Source organism: Gymnodraco acuticeps, unplaced genomic scaffold (assembly GCF_902827175.1).
Source record: "Gymnodraco acuticeps unplaced genomic scaffold, fGymAcu1.1, whole genome shotgun sequence".
In the NCBI taxonomy this organism is placed as follows: domain Eukaryota; kingdom Metazoa; phylum Chordata; class Actinopteri; order Perciformes; family Bathydraconidae; genus Gymnodraco; species Gymnodraco acuticeps.
In genome coordinates, this window is record NW_022992247.1 from 918,568 (window position 1) to 945,184 (window position 26,617).

General features: G+C 42.6%; 1 protein-coding gene across 3 annotated transcripts in view; it reads right to left on the reverse strand.

The window, feature by feature from the left end:
- The window catches only part of si:ch211-207d6.2 (sickle tail protein), a 179,196-nt gene extending 169,861 nt beyond the window's left edge, over positions 1-9,335 (reverse strand). For all 3 annotated transcript variants that reach the window (XM_034206392.1, XM_034206390.1, XM_034206389.1), the window contains exon 1: positions 9,255-9,335. The gene's annotated coding sequence lies outside the window, so the exon portion shown is untranslated. The remainder of the gene's footprint in view (positions 1-9,254) is intronic.
- Positions 9,336-26,617: the final 17,282 nt, after the last annotated feature.

Here is a 26,617-nt window from a genome sequence, read left to right on the forward strand (position 1 = left end):
CCTAACTAGATAGGAAACGGCTGGCTTGAGCGATCCACTTGATAACCAGCGTCGTAGTACCGTTTAGCGAGAGCGCGTATGTTTTGGATTAGGCCAACCGGCTAACTCAAACATATCCAGGTTAGGTTGAACCAGCTTCGTAGTACAGGCCCCTGGTCGGCTAACGTTAGCGCTAAACATAAACACGACCACACTGATGTCAACTTTGGACTATTCAATATCCGTTCTCTTACGACCAAGGGTCCTCTTCTCCAAGATCTCCTGACTGATCGTAAGTTTGATTTTCTCTGTTTGACAGAAACGTGGCAACAACCTAATGACTTTTCACAGCTGAATGAATCTACTCCTCCTGGGTTTGTTTACATCTGTCAACCCCGTGCCACCGGCAGAGGGGGAGGTCTCGCGATGATTTACCGCGAGAGTTTGAAAGTCTCGTCTGTATCTGTGCCTATTCACGGCTCATTTGAATCAATTGCCTTGCCTCAATGGGCCTATCCCTACCATAGTTGCAAGCAGGGCCGTTTCTTCCTATATGCGGACTATGGGGGGGCATAGGGCCCCCGCGGTCACTAGGGGGCCCCCAAGCTGAAAGTATTTTTTTATCCATTCATCCGAAAAACAAAAAAAGTTTAATTCATACACACAAAGATGAACAAAATTAGTAGAAGCGGGAGGGCTGAAGCATAGCTTGTGGAAAGTAGCCCTCCCGTGCATCATCCTAATACAGTGGCATTATTGCGTCAAAAACGTATAGAAATGAAGGAGTATACAAAAATAAAGAAAACAGGAGAACAAATTAAATAAAAGTTAGGGCAGGAAAACAATAAATGCATATATATATATATATATATATATATATATATATATATATATATACGAAAACTAGATATAGGGTCATTTTCTGCACATGTCAATAGCAGTTTCAACTATCTTTTTTTGGAAATTACATGCACTTGGCAAATGAATAATAATAATAATAATATATGCATAATTGCATATAAACATTGTGAACACTTATTTTCAAGTGACTTTTTTTACATTCATATGTTCACGCTGTGGTTTGGAACTGCTTTTGAATGTTATTAGGCATTTTGTTATGGAAAATGTTGTGCATAATCAGTACTGTTTTAAGCTGTACTATCTCAACACATTTTAATAGATTGAGTTTTTTTAAAATATGGGAGTTGTGTGTTCATATTTACCAACACCACAGACTATTCGTAATTCTTTTTTTTGGGATGTTATTATTTTTTGTAGATTTGTTGAGTAAGTGTTTCCCCATATTTCGGAGCAGTATTAAAGGTAAGGGAGAAATATACTTTTATAAAGAGTATATTTGCTTCAAGAATGTTCTTAGTATGATACAAAATACCTATTGTTTTTGACAGTTTAGTCTGTACATAATTTATATAGTGCTTCCAATTGAGTTTTTTGTCAGCAAGCAGTCCTAAAAATGTACATGCACCAACTTTTGCTATCTCTGTATTGCAAATCCGTATAATGCAGTCATTTCTACTCTCAGACTTTGTATTGAATAACATGTAATTTGTTTTGGCCACATTAAGGGATAATTTATTAACTGCAAACCAGTTACATAGTATTTTTAATTCTGCATTAACAATTTTAACATGATTGCCAAGATTATGATGGGAGCAGATCATTCAAAGTTCAGGTTCAGCCTCAATATATTTGGGGAGAATTCAAATGAGCCGTCTTTATTTGTAGACAGCCAAGCCCCCTCCTGTGAGTGTTCGGTGAAGCATTATATGCTTACAAATCCAATGTAGGATATAAACACGACTAAACTGCAATGATAGCAAAGCTGTGGCTTGGGTTTTTGGGGTAATAAAGTCCAAATCATCGTTGGGCTGACAGCTGAGAAAATGCTGCATCTCTTGCATTTATTGACATAGAGGATCCTTATTGTTTACCTTTTTAATATCATTTTTTGTAATTTTCCATTGCTTGGTTTTCGTGAAATTAGCCTGTTTTCCTATTAAAGTGTAACAGATTGATGCATCTCCACAGATCATCTTAAAGGCTTCGGAATCCCCCCCATTGTGGTTAAAAAACTGTCAAAACTAGGGCCCCCAAACAGCATCTTGCATAGGGCCCCCAAAAAGCTAGAAACGGCCCTGGTTGAAAGCGTCTACCGTCCACCTAAGCTTAATAATAAATTCATAAACGAATTTGCTGCTTTCCTCACACATCTCTGCTCACTCTCACCTAACATTTAGTGCTGGGAGATTTTAATATACATATGGATACTGTCAACAATGCTCTCACAAAGGACTTCACATCTTGCCTGGACAGTTTTGGATTACAACAACATATCGATTTTCCGACTCATTCCAAAGGACATATTCTGAACTTGATCTGCTGTTCTGGTGTCACTCCTCTTAAATGTACTGCAACTGATCTTCTCATTTCTGATCACTCATTAATATCCTTTACTGTCACCTTAAAACCCCAAACCAAATTTGTCACGTGTTATTTCCTTCCGCAACATCAAGGATATTAATGTAACTCACTCTCCAGTGGCATTGACAACCTCCCCAGCATAAATTGTTCATCCCCGCCTGATGAACTGGTTTCTAATTACAATAACAATCTTCATAAACTGCTCAATACCCTGGCTCCTTTAAAAACCCGGTCTGTTTCCTTCACCCATTCTGCTCCTTGGTTTACACCTGAACTACGCCAACTCAAAACAAAAGGCCGTCGATTGGAACGCCTCTGCAAAAAAACTGGACTTGTCGTTCATAAAGAGATGTACAATAACCACATTCTCCACTACAAGGACACTCTCTCTACAGCCAAATCATCATACTATGCAGTTCTCATCAGCTCTGGCGAAGGGAACACAAGGGTCCTGTTCTCTACAGTGAAGAACATTCTACGACCACTGGACTCTCTTGCACCTCATCAGTATTCAACTGCCTACTGTAACTCCCTCATGTCATTTTTTGATGACAAAATAGAAAACATTCACCAGCAACTAACTCCTAACACCACCTGCAGTATATCTCTCCCTGTTTTCACCGACCATCTCTCATTCTCTTTCAAGTTTCACACTTCCCTCTGCTGTTGTAATATCTGACCTCATCAGTAAATCCAAGCCATCTACCTGTCAGTTAGACCCTCTTCCTACCCCCCTGGTAAAAGCCTGTCTACCTTCATTGTCCTCCCTTATAACTGTCATCATACACTCCTCCCTCACCTCTGGTCTTGTTCCCTCACTTTTCAAATCAGCCGCCATCACGCCCATACTGAAGAAACCTGGTGCAGACCCCAACAACTTTAATAACTACCGTCCCATATCTAACCTACCATTTCTCTCAAAAATCCTGGAAAAAACTGTTGCATCCCAAATCCATACCCACTTGACTGACAATAACCTGTACGAACAATTTCAATCTGGTTTCCGCCCCCATCACAGCACAGAAACAGCACTGGTGAAAATCACTAACGACCTCCTCATAGCAGCTGACTCCGGACTATTAACTATCCTCATCCTCCTTGATCTTAGTGCAGCTTTTGACACCATTTCCCACAGCATCCTCATTGACAGACTGACCTCCATCGCGATCACTGACACACCCCTCCTCTGGTTTAAATCATATCTCTCTGGCCGCACTCAGTTCATCCAACTCAAAAACTTCAAATCACAGCCACTTCCAGTCACGACCGGTGCTCCACAGGGCTCTGTCCTAGGGCCTCTTCTTTTTATCATCTATTTACTTCCTCTTGGCAATATCTTCCGTAAACACAACATCCACTTTCATTGCTACGCGGATGACACCCAGCTCTACTTGTCCTCCAAACCAACCACCATCCCCCCTCCTCCCTGTCTGACTGCTGACAGGACATCAAATGCTGGTTCTCCTCTAACTTTCTCAGACTTAACGACAGTAAAACCGAGGTTCTCCTCATTGGCACAAAATCCACCCTAACCAAACCTGACAGTTTCTCCATTACTATAGACAACTCTTCAGTCTCCCCCTCCCCTCAGGTTAAGAGTCTGGGTGTCATCCTCTATGGCACACTTTCATTCAAATCTCACATCAGTAATATCACTCGGTCTTCCTATTTCCATCTACGCAACATCAACCGCCTCCGCCCGTCCCTTAACCCTAAGACCACCGCCATTCTTGTTCACACCCAGGTCACTTCCCGCATCGACTACTGCAACTCCCTTCTCTTTGGTCTCCCTCTCAGATCCATCCACAGACTTCAACTGGTTCAGAACTCTGCCGCCTGCATCTTCACCAGAACCCCCTCCATTAACCACATCACTCCTGTTCTTCAGAAACTTCACTGGCTCCCCGTCAAATCCCGTATCGTTTTTAAGATTCTGCTCCTCGCCTTTAAGGCCATCCATAACCTCACTCCTCTGTACCTCTCCGACCTCCTGCACATCAACACACCCATCCGCACTCTCAGGTCTTCTGCTTCCCTCAGCCTCACTGCACCCCCCTTCCGTTTAACCACCATGGGGTCTAGAGCCTTCAGCCGCTCTGCACCCCGCCTCTGGAACTCCCTCCCACCTGACATCCGCAACACTGACTCTCTCCCCATTTTCAAATCACGCCTCAAAACATATCTCTTCACACTCGCATATCCACCCTGATCATTATCCATCACACATACTCTGTTTTATTTATTTGATTTGTTATATACTGCATTGTCTTGTTTATGTTTCTAATGCTGGTGTTAGGTATTGTGTATATTGTTTTGTATGTGTTTGTACGGCGACTTTGAGAGCCTTGAAAGGCGCCTATATAAAATAAATGAATTATTATTATTATTACTCTGTATATGCAACCATACCATAGAAAACACCAAAGTTAAGTACTTGAGCCCACCTACAATGTGTGTGTCTTATGGCGCATTTCCACTGCAGGGCCTCGCACGGCTTAGTACGGTATAGTTAGGCCTTGGTAGGCCAGGCTCACTTTATGCTGCGTTTCCATTACAGTTTAGTAGATGGGGCAGTAACTATAGTAACGCAGAGTAGGCGGAGCCGTGACGTTGTCTTCAATGCGAACAACAAAACCAACATCAGCCGTTAGCTGTTAGCCCTCAAGCTCACAGCTCCTCATATCTGTTCAGAAACTAGACAAAAGTGAAACAAGTACAAACCACAGACTGCCTGTGTCATGGCGAATACAGTCGCTGGTTTATTTATGTCTGTAGGCCGTTGTTGTGAGTGTGGACGGTCGGAGCATATACAACGTTAGCTTCCATTCAGAAAACACGCATTTTAAAAAGGTGTTTCGCCTGCCGTCTGTCTGCAGACTTGTCAAAGCATTAATTCATGGTTTTTACTAACCGGTATCAGTATGTTGTTACTTCGGCATCATTTTGACACGTGTATTACAATTAGATCACGTTCATTTTGTTGTAGTTGTAGCCCCCTTGCCAGCGATTCTCTCACTAGTTTAGCATATTCAGCCCGGTTGTTGGCCCGGAAAGAACCACGATTTTGGAGGGCCAGAAAAACTGTGAGCCGGAACTACCCCTAGTGGAAAAGCAACAAAAAACGGGCCGGGTTTGGCACGGCACGCTTAAACCGTGCTACGCGCTGCAGTGGAAATGCGCCATTAGTCAGTTCTGCCTGCCTAAGTCATTGTTTTAATTGACAATATACCAGTATTAGAGCACCTTAAATGTTACAAATGAGCACAACTGAAAGGATTCCAAAACATGACCTTAAAATGTAAGGCTTAAAACCAAGGTACATACTGAACTGTGAATTTTGCGTAGCGTTTCAGTTTATGACTGAGAGGATTCTCTCTGCAGAAGAGAATCAGACAAGCGCTTTCTTTCAATCGGCATCAGCGAGCCTTAACTCAAATGTGATGAGCCAGACATGCGTGTTTGATGAGAATGTGGAGGCCTAAAGCCGAGGAGGGGAAACTCTTAATAATAAAAGTTACAGCATTGGCTTTCATAATATATATATATAATTATTATTATTTTTTTAATGTATGAAACATATACATGCCTTGATGATGTCAATGCCTATTTACATCCAGAACTTCAACTCCCATAGAGTGGACTTCCACCGGGTCGCTCGCATATTTTCTCTCCAAAGCCTCACTATCAATTATTTTATTAATGAATTCATTAGTCCATAATAAACATGACGTCATTGATTTTGATAATTATTCTTATTTTTTATTTTGCCATGTACTTTTTTGGAACGACTATTATTATATTATATATATTCTCAAATTATTATCATTATAATTGTTGTTATCATTGTTGTAATTTTTAAATTTTTTATTACCCCTCTTTCCCTTGCTACCGCACAAAAAACTATAGATGTATGGTAAATGTTAATTCAAGGGTACATGATATCAAGAGTCTGATATCCAGAAATCATGGAAGCTGGAAGTCCCAACGTTAAAAGCCAAGATCCTGAGGGACTCCCAGACCCAGAAAGAATGATGATGGCTAAATAGCGGACATCGTGGTGGGGGACAAACAGAAGAAGAAGAAGGCAGCAGTGATAGGCGCAGAAATCCCAAGCAAAAGAAGGAACACAAGAAACCTGGGAAAAGTAAGGGCTCAGAGAGGAGCTGGAGAAAATCTCTGTGCTTAAAATGATTCTGTCTGGCTCCGTCACATTACAAGCAACAAATACACACTGACTGCATGAAAACAGACTAACTGTGGACGGCACTCAAATCAAAAACCATGAAGCACAGACAATGTTGTATAACCCTGTGAAAGCCTGCTAAGAGCTTCTGACACACAACTTAAAGTGGCAATGTAGGTTCTGAGAACTGCTAATGACAGACCTGAGGGAGGATGTCATGCCAGATGACTTTACCCCCCGCTGTGTCTGAAATAGACTGATTACGGTTTTTACTGCCGTCACGCGCCACTAAACATAAGTCACGCAGGAGAAAAACCGGTTGTGTCACTGCAGTTCAGCAGTATTTAGTAAAGGTAAACATCCTGGATAGTAATTTCTTTTAGAGTGCAACACAAGTAATACGTTTTATTAAAAACAAAACAAAAAAACACAATGAATGAAGGAAGCAACTATCTTTTTTTTCATTTATACATTTCTTTATGAAGCCAACAATTACTATGATCTGTTGTTTAGCATTATTATGGGTAGTTTGGAGATATATTTCTCATCAACACTCTCTGCTCCTGTGATCTAAATGTTAGCACCATGCATTTTGTTCTAGAGGCTTTGATTGACCTTATATCATTCATTTTTTTATCTACATGCTGTATTTTATTAGCAGACATGCTACCTGCTAACCAATCACCTCTGTGATAGGGAATTATACTTATTGGTGCTATTATTAAAGCATTAAATGAAAGTCTCTGCTCCATAGCTTCTCTTGGACTTAACATCACACTGTACATTTTACATTTATATATTCAGTTTAATATTTAATATTCCATCTGTCACATACTTATGTAAATATAATACCTTGCTTGATATCTTTTTATTGTTCATTCAACATGTATATTTTCTCCTTTCTTGTTTATTTGTTGTCTTTTAATTGTTATTGTACAATGCCATGTCTTTTTATGCTGCTACAACACAAACATTTCCCAAATTGGGATCAATAAAGTACTATCTTATCTCTTATCTTATCTTAGTAGGGAGTGTCTCACTTCAATATTTTTCTACTTTGGTTTATAAGAATTCAATTTCCTATTTTTTTTCCTCTATATTTAAGTACATTTTCTAAAATACTGTAGCAATATTTCCCATAGTCATTTATGATATAATACAATTGCTTACCACAGACAGCTATGGTTTACTACAAATCATAATATGTCCTAAATATTTATACCATAGATTTAGGGAGTAACTGTCCTCTCTAGTCAGACTGCAGTTTGTAATGGTGGCAACACTAATTATAATTCAATTTAACGCATTTTGAGATATCTCAAATGTAGCCTACATGCCAGTTTGCCATCCTTCCCATGCACCTGTGCACAGAGGGTCAGTGGAGCTGTAATATGTGGTGTTTTGGGGCACTGAGTGTTTTGGGTTTTACTGATACACATTTGTAATATGCCATTTAATTGAGAGAAAGTAAAACATCATCTTTTACAATTAGCTTTCAGTTTGCTTCCACTCTCATCAATGTTGCTAACAAGACTGGTGGGAGAAGCACAGCCAGCAGAGGTGTAATGTAACCAAGTACATTTACCCAAGTACTGTACTTAAGTACACACTTTACTTGAGTATTTCCATTTAATTTAACTTATAAGTACACGTAGTGTACTTTTTGCTTTATTTTATGCTCATAGTTACTAGCTTTTTACACTTGAACACATGATGTCGACAGGATCTGATGAAGTACAGTACTAGTAACATACCAAATATCTTAATTGGCTCAACAAACTACAACTTTAAATCATTTGACATATTAGTTGGTGATAAGCACAGAACAATTTTCTATAACACTATTATTCTATAAAAACAGCCATCCTAATTATTGAGTAGGCCTACTTTGACTGATAATACTTCTGTAGGCTAAATTAAGTAAATTATTTAAGTAAGTAAAGTATTAAAAGACAAAAGTATTTGTACCTTTACCTTATTAAAAAGGTATTGTACTTTAGTACCTCTACTAGCAAGCAAAATAGTACATTACACTTAACAATTTACTCAAGTACTGTACTTAAGAACAATTCTGAGATACTTGTACTTTACTTGAGTGTTTCCATGTTATGCTATGCTATACTCCACTACAATTCTGAGGTAAATATTGTACTTTTACTCCACCACATTTAACTTAAGTTACTTTTCAGATATACAGTAGATTAATGATAAACAATATAATCAACACTTAAATGAGACTTTAGTTAAACCTGGAGTAAATCCACAAGCTACCCTGCAGTATACAAAGCCATTCAAACTAGCTGCACCTTTACCAGCTTTGAGAACACTTTCATGATCAATCATTATAAAACATATCATATATATTATTCTGAAATGGACCAATCTGCACAACGACTACTTTTACTGTCGCTACTTTCACTATATTTTGATGAGAATACTTTTCTACTTTTGCTCGAGTAACATTTTGAATGCAGAACTTACTTGTAGAGTATTTCTACACTCTGGTACTTCTACTTTTAATGAAGTAAAATATTTTTTTAGAAGTTATTCCACTTCTGGCTACAGTTTTTCATTTAAGCAACTCATGTAGGATAGCCCCCAGAATGAGATGTAGACATTGTTAAAGTTGTTTAAAGTTCAAATAGCTCACCTGGAGGTTACGGGCTAAGTTCCCGGTTCACTCTGAGTGCTCCTCTCACCCAGCAGGATGTCTCTGTGTCGGATCAGGTGCGGAACAGACTGTCTACCTGCTGCCGCTGCAATAGCTCCACCTCACCTCTGGTTTTACCAGTCCGACCGGCAGAACAGTCCACCCTGACACACATCACCCCCCTCCCTGCAGTGGACTGCCTCCACACACAGAGACATATACATTCAAATGTACGGTGATCATTATCTCTAATCGTATACAACTTGACATGTAGATATTTTTGGAATACATTACCAGCTGACAATTTAATTTGTATTGTATTTTAATATGAAGTTAGCAAGTATATCAACTTCTGGTGTGTGTGTGTGTGTGTGTGTGTGTGTGTGTGTGTGTGTGTGTGTGTGTGTGTGTGTGTGTGTGTGTGTGTGTGTGTGTGTGTGTGTGTGTGTGTGTGTGTGTGTGTGTGTGTGTGTGTGTGTGTGTGTGTGTGGTGTGTGTGTGTGTGTGTGTGTGTGTGTGTGTGTGTGTGTGTGTGTGTGTGTGTGTGTGTGTGTGTGTGTGTGTGTGTGTGTGTGTGTGTGTGTGTGTGTGTGTGTGTGTGTGTGTGTGTGTGTGTGTGTGTGTGTGTGTGTGTGAAGGTTTCAAATGTATTCAGTATTGTATGAACATGTTTTGATTGGGAGGTGGACGTCACATCCTCTAGTGGGGTCCGGAAAGATTTGTTTGAACATTTTAAAGTAAAATGCTTCAATCTGGTGCACTTTGAGCAGAATTACTAGAGACCTGATCTAGGGGGTACAACTCTAAACATCCATATGAAAAAGATCGGTTTACATTTTAATAATCAAATAAGTATGTTAGCATAACCAATAACCTACCATAGCCAATAACAAATAAATGTGACGTATTTTATTTGTTGTTCATTTATATCTTATTTTACCTAGTTAACATTTCTTTATTTATGCTTTTTTTTTATATCTCCAGTTTTAAACGATATTTTTGGTTTACTGTCCTATCAGTGTTTCCCCTAGGATGGACGGAGTCATAGCAGCGGTGCTAAGGCACGCGGTCCCAGCTAAATGTGAGCGCGGAGCGCGTGGAATTTGTTAGTGTGTGTGTGTGTGCGAAGTGTGCCCCGCCAATATGTTTCTATGTGTCTGCCAGCACATTTAAGGCTCTTGAGGCTCTACAGGTGTATTTTGCTAAATCACCTTTATTGAACATATAGTAACACAAATACTACTATCCACATAACAAACAATCAAAACAAAATGTATGCAATTTAATTATTTTAACCTGCTTTATTTGGGGGTGGACCTCACATGCACCCCTGGGACGATTATTTTAAAATGTTGAAGTTAAATGCATCAATCTGGTGCACTTTTCTTTTTTTAGCCTTTATTTATACAGGTGTAAAATCTCATTGAGTGGAACAGATGTGACTGAAAAGTGTCAAAAGCAGACTGCAGACGTTCAAATGCAAGGGCAACAGTGCTCGCACAACAGTACACAACAGTATTATCTGCATATACAGATGTACAGAGGCATCAATACTTTGACCCACATCATTTATATAAATAGTAAAAAGGGTCGGTCCCAAGACCGAACCTTGAGGAACACCTCTGGGCACATTAAGAAAGCTTAAGGAGAGACCACTGAATTTTACACATTGCTTGCGATTTGAAAGATATTGCAAACCAACCAACAGCTTGGTCAGACAGGCCTATATGGGATAACTTCTGGCATAGAATGCCATGGTCCACAGTATCAAATGCCTTGGATAAGTCTATAAAAAGGGCAGCACAGTAGCTCTTTGCGTCCAAGCCTTCAACAATGTCATTCACTACTTTCAAAGCAGCCGTTACTGTGCTGTGCTGCTTCCTAAAGCCTGACTGGTGAGGAGATAGAATGTTGTCCAAGCTTAAATATTCTTTGATTTGATCATTCACCAGCCTTTCAACCACTTTGACCACAAAATGATTTGATGGATACAGCTCTCAACACTCAGATGAAAGGAGCTGTATACTTTTCAATAATCCAAACGTCTTTAGAATAATAATAATAATAATAATAGCTTGGATTTATATAGCGCCTTTCAAGGGACCCAAGGTCGCTTTACAAGTAATAGGGCAAAAACAAAAAGTCAGACAGACAAAACAACACATCGATTTAGGGGCCGAAAGCCTTGGCAAACAGATGGGACTTGAGGGCCCTTTTGAAGGCGTCGAGTGTGGGGATGTTGCGAATCTCCGCAGGGAGAGCGTTCCAGAGGGTGGGGGCTGCCACACTGAAGGCTCTGTCCCCGAAGGTTCGCAGTTTGGTGCGGGGGGTGGTAAGCAGGCCAGAGTCTGAGGACCGCAGGTTCCGGGGTGGGGCATGTGGGTGAAGGATGTCCGATAGGTACTGGGGGGCAAGGGCATGGAGGGACTTGTAAGTAAGGAGGAGGACTTTGTAGGATATGCGGGACTTGACCGGCAACCAGTGTAGGTGGATGAGGGTGGGAGTGATGTGCTACCACGGCTTTGTGTGCGTGAGTACCCTAGCAGCACATGATCACAACCAATAACAAATAATTTAAACTTGTTTATTCTTATCTTATGTTACCTAGTTAGCATTCTTTCTTTTTCTTTATGCATATTTTACTGATCACTCCCCTTTTAAACTGTTTTTTTTTACTGTCCGCATTTTACTTGCATTTTACTGTACGCATTGGAATGATTTCTTACTTTATTTTGTACAACTATATTAAATAGTTAAAGGTGTGCTCTCTCTAGCTCTCTCGCTCTGTCTCGCTCGCTGTGTGGCCACGGATTATTATTTTAAAGTATTACAAAAAAAATACCTGGCTGTAGCAGCGGCGCGCAGCAGCGGCGCGCATTAATGTATATAGGGAAACACTGAATATACACTGAAATGATTTCAAACCTGTTTTTATTTATCCTGATATAAAGGTGAGCCTTGGAAATATTAGTTTACATAAATGGTGACCAAACCATTTAAGACCCACTGAGATAACTTAGACTAAAGGGAACTATCTAAACACTCAGAGCCCTTTACCTCACTGAGCTGTAGTTATCAGCCTCAATCCAACAACAATCCGAGATACCGATGCGGGCCCTCTCTCTCTCTCTCTCTCTTGCTCGCTCGGAGGCTCGCTCAAACTTTGGCTGTGAGCTGCGGGCGCCAGATAAGCCAACATCCCCCACTTTCATCACTTACAGCGCCCATCGTACAGGGCAAATGAAACGTGTAACCGGGGTGAAAAGGATGTTACATTTACTTAATTATGAATGTTGATACATCAAGGCTGAACATTAGGATGAGCCAAACAGTCAAACAAATTGTTTTCCCTACTAGAGCTATCAGCGCAGCAAATAAATTGTAAATATGTATATATTTAATTGTGAAAATGATTTTTTTTACCATATTCTCCCATATGTAATAATGCCAAACCTTTTGGTTATACACCTAGGATAGCTGAGGTCAAGAGCTCTCTATAACAGTTGGCCCCATGTCTGTAGTCCCTTTTGTTGCTGAATTAATGTACTGAGGTCAAGGTTTAAAGGTCAATTTTTCAAAGCAGGAGGCATGGAAAACCTTCATACTGACCTACGCCACTCTGCAGATCAAGGCCTTTCCAATTATGTATTTGGCTTTACTCTAACACAAAGTTTTAATTTTCTCATTTCATGGGCACATGCCATCCTAGGTGTAGTTTTGCAGAGCGCTTTGAAGGCCTAATACCAACAAAAATCGAATCCGCCTTTTTCAATGAAGATAGTACAACCCAGTCTCATGGCATTTCGTGTTCACCAACACGATTTTTAATCTATTGATTCGTGTTCACCAACACGATTTTCCCCCTTTTTTTTTCGTGTTGCACAGCACGATTTTAAAAGCAATGTATTTCTACTGGTAGTGTGTTTCGTGCCTGCAGCAGGTCTTTTTCTCCGGTCGGGTCGTGGAAGACCGGAAGCTGTGTGGTTCATAAAAACATGTTCTTACTCAATATCAAGCCACAATTATTGCTTTTATTTTAAATCGTATAATTTCTGACTTTTGTTGCCGTCTGTGAGGAAAATAAATGGGGCTCAGAGCCTCAGGATACTGAAATATGTATTTTTAAAATCTTTTTTTCCTTCTAATTTGTTATTCTTTTCAAAATAACACACTGTTATTTACTCACCAATAACACACAATTATCCTTGCTTTTATTTATTGGTTTAATTCCATAATCTCTGGCTTTTTTGGCGTCCGTCAGGAACTGAATTTCAAAATAAAAATAACCGGAAACAGACTTGGGCATTTCGAGCGATTACCCAAGATCCTCAGCTATGGTTTAAGCTCGCTGATTGGATGTTTTAGCCGCAATGCATGCTGGGATTTGGTGTTTATATTATATGAAATCCGGAAAACATTTGAAAAGAATATAATAATACTTTATTCCGAGTGCTCTTGCTTTTCTCTTTGAAAGTCATCACATAACGGCATTGTAATACACGGTTCGGCTGCATTACATATTACAGATCTGCCGTAGTTCTTTATTTATAGAGCCCTGATGAGAAGACCTTTGGAAAAACTGAAGAAATGCCGCCGAAACTGAATACTTGACGTGGATCATAAATATATCAACAATTAAACAACATCTTCAATTTCTCTTCACACAATGCGTCTCCTTGCAGTATCAACACTAATTCGGCTGACTTTTACATTTGATCTAATTCGTAGATAGGTTATATTTACACCATAACGGTGCACAGCTGATAGAAAAGGACTTGTAGTTTTTAAAGATATTACTGATTTTCTTTGAATATAAGAATGTAAATACTGAGTCTGAAATACTATAGCAATATGCTGTAAAATTATGTGAAAACATGAATAAAACTACACATCTTCAGATGTTGTACATACATAAGTGTCCTACACTAATAATACAAAGTTATTATGGCTGTGTGTACCTTGTGTGCACCGCCTAGTGGTTAAAGCACGTTATTGAATTATTGTTTTTACGTGTTATATTTGATTAAACAAATATTAAGAGTACATACTTTCATAGGGGGAAAGTAGAAGGTCTGTGATAGAAATATAGAATATAAAAAATCAAGAGGATACTATAAGTGATCTCTACAATAAAACAGTTTAGTGCAGGATGTACAAAGATATTAATAGGAGGAGGTGCAATACAGAAAAACGAATTAAGCTTTATTTAAACATTAAATAACAGATTAAGGTCTTCTTTTAAATAAGAAAAAAACGTTGGGGGTATCTATCTACAGATAAATATTAAGCCTGACAAAGTACTTAACGTCTAATATATTGCTTTCCTGCAATGTTAACTATGTTGAAGCATTTATTTTAACTGATATTATGTTGTGCGTAGACGGCTCTGCTAAGATTGTTCCCTAGTTTAGGTTTCATGTTATGTGTTAGATAGGTTCCTGTTTTATTTTGATAGTCTTGTCTACCCTCATGTGTCTAAAGTACGTTTCCTGCCTTGTCTGTTTTCCCACTGTTGTGATTGTCTAATTGTCTTCACCTGGTGTTGTCTGTCTAGTATATATAGTTCTCGTCTTCCCCTGTCTCGTTGCCAGATTGTCTTGTGTGTTCCAAGCCTTCCAGCGTAAGATCCTTTTGTCATTGTCCACAGAGTTATCGTCCATAGAGTTAGATTAGTGTATTAGTAGTTTTTGTTTTGTTGCTTTATGTATTCAGTGTGTTATGACCTGTCTACATTAAAACACTTTATTTTGATACTTTGTTTGTCTCTGCATCGTGCATTTGATTCCACGCCCTTGTACAGCCCTAACATATTATACATATGGATTATACTCTTATGTATGTAGATAGAATAAGAAATGTGCAGAATATGACAGTTTAATGGTGGAGGTACACACATATTGATAGATGTCTTGTAATGCACTGTTGAGGAACCTGTGACCCAAGTTTTTCATTCATTGCATAACTACACCGTAGTTGTGTATATGATATGTCAATAAACCTTTGAAAATCTTGAAAGGGATGTGCAAAATAGCCATAATATACAGTCTTTAATGAACTATTAGTAGAGAATAACAAGTAATGAATATACTTTATAACTCGTTTCCATTCATGTCAATTGCAGATACATGTTTAGTCTTCTCAAGCACCAACTATCAAATATCTCTCCTGATTGTTGGCACTTGACAATCACCTTACCTGAATTTTACTCAGGTGTAACTAAAGTCTGATTTAAGGGTTGTTTATATTTCACATCATTAATCAGAATCTGCAAAGTAACTCAAATAAATGCAGTGGAGTAAAAATACCAGGTTAACCTCTGAATTGTAGTGGAGTAGAATTACAAAGTAACAATGAGCTGTCATGTGGGTATTAATGCTGCGCATTATGGACACAAGCGATTTTCACCCATTTATTAATTATATGTTTTACATTTGATAACACCAATGTGTTTAATACTGGCAACTTCTAATTGTGGGAAAAACGAAAACGTTCAGTAGAGACGTCCCATAGAACATTTTGCGAAACACAATAGTGTAGTGTGTAGTTCTGGGGGGGCGTTCGATACCAGTTTTGGATAGTCTGGCGTGGTTTCGTTCCATTTCAAACAGCTGTTTGACGCTCGGCGTAACCTTGGCGCACTGCCACTCCAACATCCAATCCCAGACCTTGAAGATTAATCACGGGGACTGTAGTCCTAAACGATAGCTGGGGATTATGGGTAGTGTAGTGTCTTCGGCCATCCTAAACTCAAAAATGTTGACAATCGCAATGATGCTCGAAATGTCCCTTATAGGCCTACGTCTGTTTCCGGTTATTTTTATTTTGAAATTCAGTTCCTGACGCACGCCAAAAAAGCCCGAGATTATGGAATCAAACCAATAAATAAAAGCAAGGATAATTGTGTGTTATTGGTGAGTAAATAACAGTGTGTTATTTTGAAAAGAATAACAAATTAGAAGGAAAGAAAGATTTAAAAAAATACAGATTTCAGTATCCTGAGGCTCTGAGCCCCATTTATTTTCCTCACAGACGGCAACAAAAGTCCGAAATTATACGATTTAAAATAAAAGCAATTTTTTGGGCCTTCAAAGCGCTCTGCGAAACTACACCTAGTGTGCCCATGAAATGAGAAAATTAAAACTTTGTGTTAGAGCAAAGCCAAATACATCATTGGAAAGGCCTTGATCTGCAGAGTGGCGTAGGTCAGTATGAAGGTTTTCCATGCCTCCTGCTTTGAAAAATTGACCTTTAAACCTTGACCTCAGTACATTAATTCAGCAACAAAAGGGACTACAGACATGGGGCCAACTGTTATAGAGAGCTCTTGACCTCAGCTATCCTAGGTGTATAACCAAAAGGTTTGGCATTGTTACATATGGGAGAATATAGTAAAAAAATATATAAATATATACATATTTACAATCTAATTAGATATATATGTTAACCAGCCCTCTATACTATTATGTGTACTCTAAATGTAGGCCTTTTTGGCTTGCCATAAAATAGAATTGGCTTGTAGCCTAGAGCCTCAAGTTTCCGCACCTGAAATGAACAAAAGCAGTTGACACACATTAGTTTGACCCGCTACCTTAAACCCATTAATACTGTTTCTTTTGGATTATTATACAAGCAACATGAAGGTATCTTGCATTGTGTAAGATTAATTGTTATTTGCATGCAAGGGCTAAGGTATACCTGCTGTTTCTGCCATTGCCTTCATTACAACAATGACGTCTCGCACCATACGCTTCAGCTGAGAACGGGGAGCTGTTGCAGCGTCCATAGCAACCACCTTAGCAACCATGAATGTGTACACATTCATGAAGTAATCTTTGTCATAACTAGCAAACTAAACATCATGTACATCTACTGCACAAATAATCAGAAATAACAACTCATATTAATCGCATAAAATGACATCAAAACGCATTTTAATGGCCAAATGAACCTTAAAATAGGCATTTTCCACCGAGAATAACACGAAGGTCGGCCATTGTTGTTGATCACGTGGTCTATGAAGGTCTATGGGACGCCCTGCCCGTAGAAGCCTGACGGTCAAGGGGTCCGCTGTCCGCAATGAAGGTCTATGGGACGCCCTGCCCGTAGAAGCCTGACGGTCAAGGGGTACCCTCTACGTAATATAGCGACGGGGAGGGGCCCTGACCGTCCGTCAATATGTGACGGGATGGGAGTGAGAACGTGTTGGTCACAGATATACATCGCCACATGGCTTATCTCTTTTATTATTATACTTTTTATGGTCTATTTATAAACATTGCCATTGTCTTTATTTGAGTGTCCTTCGGTTTGTTTACATGTTGTCAAGGTAGCCGGCCTATTTCCCCCCTTCTTTTTTATTTCTTGTTTCTAAAGTAGAATAGTTATCCTTATGACAATGATGACCATTATCATATTTACTGTCCCAAAATTGTAATGCTGTAGAAAAACATACAGAGCTGAGTGAAGATGAACCTTCAGTGGTCCCACCATGGGGTATTCAGCTATCACCCTTGTGTGTAGCAGCAGAGCATGTTTGTACCTGCCACCCACACACATCTTTTTAATTATTGCAGTGTAAAGGGTTTGGATCTGATGTGTGATCTTTATTTATGGGGGGAAAGTCATCAGAGGGCACAGCTTTGGGTCTCACCTGTTGCCCCTTGCGGCCCTGGTGTCCCATGATAATGGTAGCATGGTGAGGATACTTCTGCCTCAGGTGGTCCAGGAACACGTCCTTCTTCCTCTCCACCTCAGAGTGCTGCGCCTCCAGGCTAACCAGCTGGCTGTCCCTGCCGGCCGTGGCCCGGGCTGCAGTGATGTGGCTCCGAGGTAAGGTGCTGGGAGAGCAGGGGGCCGCTCCACCAGAGGGGGGCTCCGGGTGACAGAGCGGGCTGCTGTTGGGGTAAGGTTTCTTCTGCAGCAGACGCTCAGTGCAGCTGTCCACAGCCGGAGAAGAAGAAGAAGAAGATACTTTGGATGGAGATTTTTCTGGATCGGAATGGGATAGTTCAGAGAGGAAGGGAGGGAGGTAACAAAATGAACAGAGAAAAATAAATATAGGCAATGTAAGACTGATAGGGACAGAGAGGACAGACAAAAAGGATGAAGTTCAACAGTCACAGGGTGTTAAAGTGTGTCACCTTGCTATGACAAAACTCAGTTAAATTATTAAAGACATGTATAACTTTTTGCTATGTGTGTACTATGTTATACCTAAATTGAAACTGCATATGAAACTGACTGGATTTTCCGTGAGGTTAGATTACAACCGATCTCAACAAAAGAAACTCATCTGAATAACAGTCTTCTCAGGAGGAGTCTAATGCATGGATGTATAATAAGAACTGGATACAGCGTGGAAGGCGGGGCCTCATTCATTCCTATGAGAGTTGCTCATTGGCGCATGATGACAAAATGGCCCAACTTTTAAGAGAGTGAAACGTCACAGATTACCCAGCATGCCTGAGAAGTACCCGTATGTGCGCTCATAGAGCATGCGCAACTTTAACCACGCCCCCCAAAAGGCTCGTTCACAATCACATCAAGCCCGTCAATTTGCGTACACGTAACAGCACCGCGCGTTCTGGATTGTTATGAAGGATTTGATATTAATGAATAACGAGCATATAACGAGGCGGCCGCAGCAGCTAGCTGCTGCTGCTAGCTGCTGCTGCTAGCTGCTGCTGCTAGCTCTGGCTCCCTCTCAGAAAAGTGCCATCTTCTGTCAACAGGAAGAACTGAGCCTCCCAACCAGCATTCTGACCATGAGTCTGACTCACTGAAGCTCAGCACAAGTTCTTTCAGGAAGACTGTATACATTCACTCCGCAGCTGCTTATAATCAGCTCATCACGGGCGCTGTCTTTAACCTAGTACATTCACCTCATTCCCCAGCAGCCAATCACAAGCTCTAGCCAAACTTTAAAATGGTTCTCCTCTCTCCTGCAGTCAGCTGTAATTTCAGGCGTTCATGCTGCCGCCCGCCTCATCTCCACCCACCTCCTTTCATCACATCCAGTGCCAGGAGAGCTAATCCAAAGACCTCATCACACCTCCTCTTAATCCCATCTCCTCATCAAATCCAGATCTTCATCATCATCACCAGTGTCTAGACCCCGGGGGGGTTCCCTATATGCTCACGGCTGCATTTTCCCCTTTAGATATAAGATTTCAAGATCGGGGTCTAATCGCCAAAGACTTAACATTTATGGCATGTGTCAATAAATGTTCTTTAAACAAAATGAAGTCTCTCCTGATTGAACTGTCTGGACCCCATCCTCAACTTTTTTTCAAACCATAAAATGCCTTCAGAGGGCTTTCCTGTTGATCATGTTTGGTGGATTTTTTAATATAATAATTGCAATCAATATTATATATATTACCTTTTAATCTATATCGATTGTATTTACATTTGTTGTCACTATTTGTTCCACCTATGCCAGCCATCAGAGGTATACATGTGTTAACTGTGTTAATCTCTTTTAGGTTTCATTTCTTATTTTTGTGAATTCTATATAAAATGCTGATTTCTACCTGAAATGCTTATGTATTTTTAATTACATTTTCGTAGTGCTTTGACTTTTTCAGCTGAATAAATATTATAACTCTAGATGGTTTTGTTCAGCATTGCCAGCTTCACTGTTGAGCTTTATGTTGTGCCCAGCATTCTCCTGTGCTCTGAAATCAAGATGTGGATAAGCATAAAACAACACTAAAATAAACACTACAATACAACTTGTTATTTGACACACACAAGGTTGTTCATTTGTGTGTATAAATATACAACACAGGCTATATACATAGATATATATATACACATATATATATACATACATACAGTACATATATATACATACATATATATACACACATATATATACATACATACAGTACATATATATACATATATACATATATATATATATATATACATATACAAGTAAAATTAATACAACTGTTAATTTGATTAGAGCTTTGACACATATATATATCTATAAGTATGACGTCTTCCTCGGCCGATATCATATGGTATAGCTAATGAATCTGGGTCAAAACGTGTTGTGCCCACATGCAAAGGTTGTAAACTCTGCCTTATCCCTGCGTGGTATTATAGTGATAGCAAACAGCAACGTTCAACTCCTTTAATGGTATATTGCAAATACAATAAGAAGCTACAGGGACGTTAATCTATGTCGGTAATATTAACTTTATTTAATACAAGATGTAATCATACAGCCCAAGTAGTATAATATTTTACAAATGATGAATTACAGCAAACATGTGCAATATATCCATTATTACAGCTCCGTGGGCTGGCAGTAAGGCGATATGGGTCCGTTCTTATTGTGCATCCATGGTAAAGGTACAACTCATGTAGTGCTGAACACGTAACATGAACGTGCCGGGCGGCGCGGTCCCGTGGGTTAGATGCGCGTTCATAATGCAGAGGGAAATAACTCTCAGAATAACGTTATTAGCACATTTTTACAACTTGAGGAACGAATGTTTTTAATAAGGGCTATACAAGTGTTCATACTGGGTAGTTTATTTAGTTTAAAAAAAATTATCCAACGATTTACAGACCACTCTTTCCAATGTAAGTCAATGGGAAAAAGTGTTTCCGGGCATGGCAACCAAACGGAAGTGTAGTACCGCCGTTTGGCCACCACGAATATTTTCATCTGAGTCCGGCGCACTTCCTGGGGGCTTGGTCTAATGGCGCATTTCCACTACAGCTCGGAGCTCGCTTTAACCGTTTTTGGTTGCGTTTCCACTTAGCGTAGTTCCGGCTACCGGGTACTATTTCACAGTTTTCTGGCCCCATAAAATCGAGGTTCTTAGCGTGCCAACAACCAGGCTGAGTCGGACTGAGTATGCTAAACTAGAGAGAGAATCGCTGGCAAGGGGGCTACAACTACATCAAGATGAACATATCTGACTGTGATTTGTAATACACGTTTCAAAATGATGCCGAAGTAACAACATACTGATAACGGTTAGTAAAAACCATGAATTAATGCTTTGACAAGTCTGCAGACAGACGGCAGGCGAAAAACCTTTTTAAAATGCGTGTTTTCTAAATGGAGCTTGGCTAAGCTAACGTTATATATGCTCCGACCGTCCACACTCACAACAACGGCCTTTACAGACATAAATAAAGCAGCGACTGTATTCACCATGACACAGACAGTCTGTGGTTTGTACTTGTTTAACTTTTGTCTAGTTTCTGAACAGATATGAGGAGCTGTGAGCCCTGAGTGCTAACTGCTAATGGCTGTGTTGTTTTTCTGTGGTTCTCATTGAAGATGACGTCACGGCTCCACCTACACTGCGTTACTATAGTTACTGCCCCAGCTACTAAACTGTAATGGAAACGCAGCATAAAGTGAGCCAGTCCTAACAAAGCCTAACAAGGCCTAACTATACCCAACCCAGTCTCACGGTATTTCGTGTTATAGTCACGACATTTAATCTATTGATTCGTGTTTATCAACACGATTTTCCCCTTTTTTTCGTGTCACACAGAACGATTTTAAAAGCAATGTATTTATATTGGTAGTAGCCTATGTTATATCTCTCACAGGCTCCGCCCTCTACTGGACTCTATGGGTACTATCTTACACCGCGAGCATTCTCCCACTGAGACTTCTATAGACGTAGCCGGCCTTGGGCGGGCCTACCTGAATGCGCGCGCATCACACCGTATAAAAGGAGGCCTCGCCTCCTGACTATCATCCTTTTCTCTTCAGCAGCGGAAGTGATTCCACGAGAGACTGAGAGACGTTTGAAAGAAGAAGAAAGAGTTATCATACCTCCAGGGAGTCGCCACTGCTAGAGACCCGGGCCTGTCCTTCGTGCCCTGGCTGAAATAGCGGGCGCTGATCCTTCGAGTGGTTGGGGGACCAGGATATGGCCGAGGCGGTGCCATTCACGTTCGCCATTCCTTCCGGGTCTGGCGTCCATGGAAGTCCACCGCCCAGGGCTGTACTCTCCCTGGATGATGATCATGGCGACGGGTGTGTGGGCTACTCACTCATTGCTAGAGATGCCCCCGCCTCACCAGGTCAGAGCGATTATTGGGCCGCAAGGCCGAATAAGTAGCTTGGTCCACGGGCCTTGCCCCAGGCCCGGTTCCCCCGGGAACCGGTGCTCGGTGGCTTCACATGATATAGGGTCGACCCTACTTCATCACAGGCCGCCGCCGCTGCCCGCCGTGTGATGTCCCTGGGATATCACGCCGCGTGGCACTTTCCAAAGAGGATCGTGTTGATCTCCTGGGAGCCCCCGTGTATACGGAAGGGCTCTTTGGATCGATCTCCTTGCTCACGGGATGAGGAGTAGTCGCAGCGTGGCTGCTTCTTGCCCATCCCCAGAGGAAGAAACACTGTCCTACACTCCCCGCCACTGCTGTAAACCCCAGTATAGGGAGCCAGCAGGTGGGCGTGTGCACGTGAGTGGAATAAACCGAGTGCTGTCAAGGCACTGTGCAGGTTCAAGAGACGCTATTGACGGCGTGCTGTTGTCAGAAAACACACCTTGCCTGGTATAATAGCTCCGATTAATGCATTTCACCGGTGCAATGGGAAATACAGCGTTAATACGTGGGCGCGCGGCCCTCGTGAGAGTGGCCGCGGTGCGTTCAGGGACCCCCGCAAGAGAACGGTGGTTTACGTTTGTAAACTCTAGTTCTGGAGTGAGGTGTGTGTGTGGGAAAAATGCATTCAGTAAAGACTATTGCATGTATCCCAGAGTAAGAGTTATTTCTCTCCACAATTCCACTTTTCCCTAATGTCCGTTTCAAAGAGACGGCATTGTGACGGCGCGCGCGCGCCCGGAGATCCCGTGCCCGCGGCGCCCTCCACCTCTTCGGCCCACCCCGTGGAACCAGCGTGTCGGCACTCACAGGGACGGGCTTTCCGTCTTTACGAATCTGACTGGCGGGGGGAGAAAATCTCTCCGCCCGGGAAGAGGGGGCGAATCCCGCTTCCTCCCTGTATAATGCACAGATCACTACGTTTTCTAATAATAATGAGGTTGATCTGTATCCAAATCTAAGTGTCTTTTGTTTCCACAAAGGCTACACTTACACACAATGTTAACCGTACAAATTCCCCATTCGCAGCCCCAGCTGTAGCTCCTGTAAAGGAGGTGGCTAGTGGGCATGCGCAGAGAGGGATGAACCGCAGGGAGTGCTATCTAAAGGAGAGCGCTATGCGGGTACAGGGACATTATGGCCGGCGTATTGCTGTCAGAGAACACACTACGCCTAGAGCAAAGACTCCAATGCAGTTTACCCGTAGTGGTAAAGGCTGCATTATGGCGGAGCCCGCACTCACACAAGAGCGCGTGGCGGTGCGTTCAGGGACCTTAGTAAAACACACTACGCCTATAAAGACTCCGATTAATGCTGTTTACCGTAGTGGTGAGAACAGCATTAGGGTGGAGCGCGCACTCACACAAGAGCGTGCGGCGGTGCGTTCAGCGTCCTCAGTAAATAATCTGCCCTTTTTCTGTGTCAACCCTCCATGGGCAAATCTTCCCTTCGCGGGGGTATCACATGGACCACTGTCTTGTGGGTGTCCCACACTCACCTCTTTTTATGGGCATGCGAGAGGTAAATCTGTTCACCACCATCGAACTGAAAGACGCGTACTTTCATGTAGAAATTGCTCCAGAGTACAGAAAGTGTCTGCGTTTTGCCTTCCAGGGAATAGCCTACGAGTACAATGGCTATTCCCTATCCCCATGCACATTCAGCAAATGTGTGGCCACTGCGCTTCAACCGCTGCGCGCCCACGGCATGAGAGTTTTCTTTTACTAAACGACCTCATAGTCATGGCTGGGTCCCGGGAACAGGCAATGTTTTGCACAGCACAATTGATCACACACCTAACCAAATTAGGCTTTGCGATCAATTGAAAAAGAGAGCACCCCCATACCTCACCAACAGGCGTTGTAGTTGGGAGTGGTGCTCGATGCAGGTGCGCTACGCGCCACCCTGTCGGAGAGCAGAAGTGCGTCCTTTCTCCGAGCGGTTCACAGGCTGCGACAGTGACAGCTTTAACTGTCATGCAGACTCTGGGTCTCATGGCGGCTACTCACATTGTGGTCCCGCTGGGGTTACTGCATATGCGCCGCCTGCAGAGGTGGTTCTCCAGCCTGCGTTTGGATCCCAAGAGGCACAAACAGCGGCTGATGACCATCCCCCCCCCTCAGTGGAGGGCAACCTCCGGTTTTGGGGGTCCCCGGATCACCTCCGGAGGGGGTCTCCACTGGGACGGGTGACCTCCTACATCACAGTGTTCACGGACGCATCCAGAACAGGATGGGGAGGGACCTGCCTGAAGAGCGCTATAGGTGGGCGCTGGGCTCTAACAGAGTTTCGACACAGCAACCTCCTAGAGCTACGGGCGGTAGTGTTAGTCCTCCAGCATTTCATGCCCCTAATTCAAGGGAAACATGTATTGGTCAGGAGCGACAACAGCACAGTGGCTTATATCAACAGGCAGAGCGGAGTCCGCTCCGCCGCCTTGTTGATCACAGCGGAGAGGCTGTGGTTGTGGGCTTCAGAGGTGGTGTCAGAGCCCTGAGAGCCCTCCATATCCCGGGACTGGAGAACAGGGGGGCCGACCTCATGTCGAGGGGCGGCCCCCTGCCAGGTGAATGGACGCTTCACCCGGAGGTGGTGAAGCAGATCTGGGCCCAGTTCGGGAGAGCGGAAGTGGATCTGTTCGCCAGCCGGCGCAACAACCACTGTGCCCTGTGGTTCTCCATGGCCCTGGGCGACGACCCGCCCTTGGGGGTGGACGCGTTTGCACACGAGCCATGGCCAAGGAAGCTGCTATACGCCTTTCCACCGCTGCTTCTCATTCTCCCTCTCCTGGGGAGAGAGGCGAGAACATCTGTCAGTCATCCTAGTGGCTCCGGACCGCGTCGGGGCGCCGTGGTACTCAGAGATGACACAGATGAAGGTGGGCCAGCCCTGGGCGGTTCCCCAGTTCTGGGGGGCGATGTCTCAAGAGGCAGGTGCAATCGGGGCGTTACCCACTCCGGGCCGTCCTCTCCAGGCTTGGCTCCTGAGAGGGACAGGCTGAGACAGGGTGGATTGTCTGACAGTGTTATTCAGTCGATCCAGGCAGCTAGAGCTGGATCCACCACAGCCTGTTATGGCGCATTTCCACTGCAACGGGGTAGCCCCGTCTAAGCGTCCCTAAGCGTCCCTAAGCGTCCTCGCTCAGGCCTCGGGCTGCCTCGCTGGCCGTCCGAGGCTGTGGCGCATTTCCATTACAGTTTAGGACCTGGGGTAGCAACGCAGTGTAGGCGGGGCGATCGGCTTTGTTTTTGTTCACATTTCGAGTTGTTCCGTCGAGCTCCCGCTGGATTTGATCATCCCCAATGAGATGTAGGAACGTCGTCACCTCCTCGGTCGACCACGGTGTGCTTTTCTTATTAGACGTAGCCATTTTTGTAGCTCATCCGTTTACAAAATGCTGTTTATAAAAATGCAGCAAGCTTGCTTCTAAATATATATGCGACGCTAGGGATGAACTCGCGCGCGATCTTGTGACGATTCTCTCTGACCAATCAGCAGTCGAGAGTGTTGACGTCACTAGTTCAGCCCTGGCCCTGGTCTGATAGAACCACGATTTTATGGGGCCGGAAAAAGAGGGAAAAAGTACCCGCTAGCCGGTACTAGGCTATATGGAAAGGCCACCAAAAACTGGCCTGGCCGCTTGAGGACGGTTAAGGACGCTTAAGGACGCTTAAACGGGGCTACCCGCTGCAGTGGAAATGCGCCATTACAGGCCAAGGTGGCTAGGATTCCAGCGATGGTGTGAGGAGCGGAGAATAGAGCCCCTATCTTGTGAGTTAGGCTCTATTTTTTTCCTTCTTACAGTTACTGGTGGACAGAGGACTAGCTCATTCTACGATAAAAGTGTATGCAGCAGCCATCTCGTCCTGCCATGAGGGATTTGGCGGCAGGTCAGCCTTTAGTCAACCACTGATGTCGCGGTTTTTACAGGGGGTCAGGAGGCTGCGCCCAGTAGTGCACGCCTCCACCCCACAGTGCGACCTGCCCCTAGTGCTAGAGGCTCTGGCCTCGGGGCCGTTTGAGCCTCTGGAGCTCTCCTCTCTGAAAGCATTGTCGTGGAAAACAGCTTTGCTTCTTGCCTTAACTTCAGCCAAAAGGGTGTCCGAGTTAACTGCTCTGTCGGTGCACCCGAGCTGTTTACTGATTCGGGGTGACCGGAGCGGCGCAACACTCAGACCGAACCCCTCCTTTGTGCCCAAAAGCTAAGGAGTGCGTTCAGGTCGAGGGCTATTCAGTTAGGGGGTTTTTAGTCTTCCCCCCCATGGTGAGGC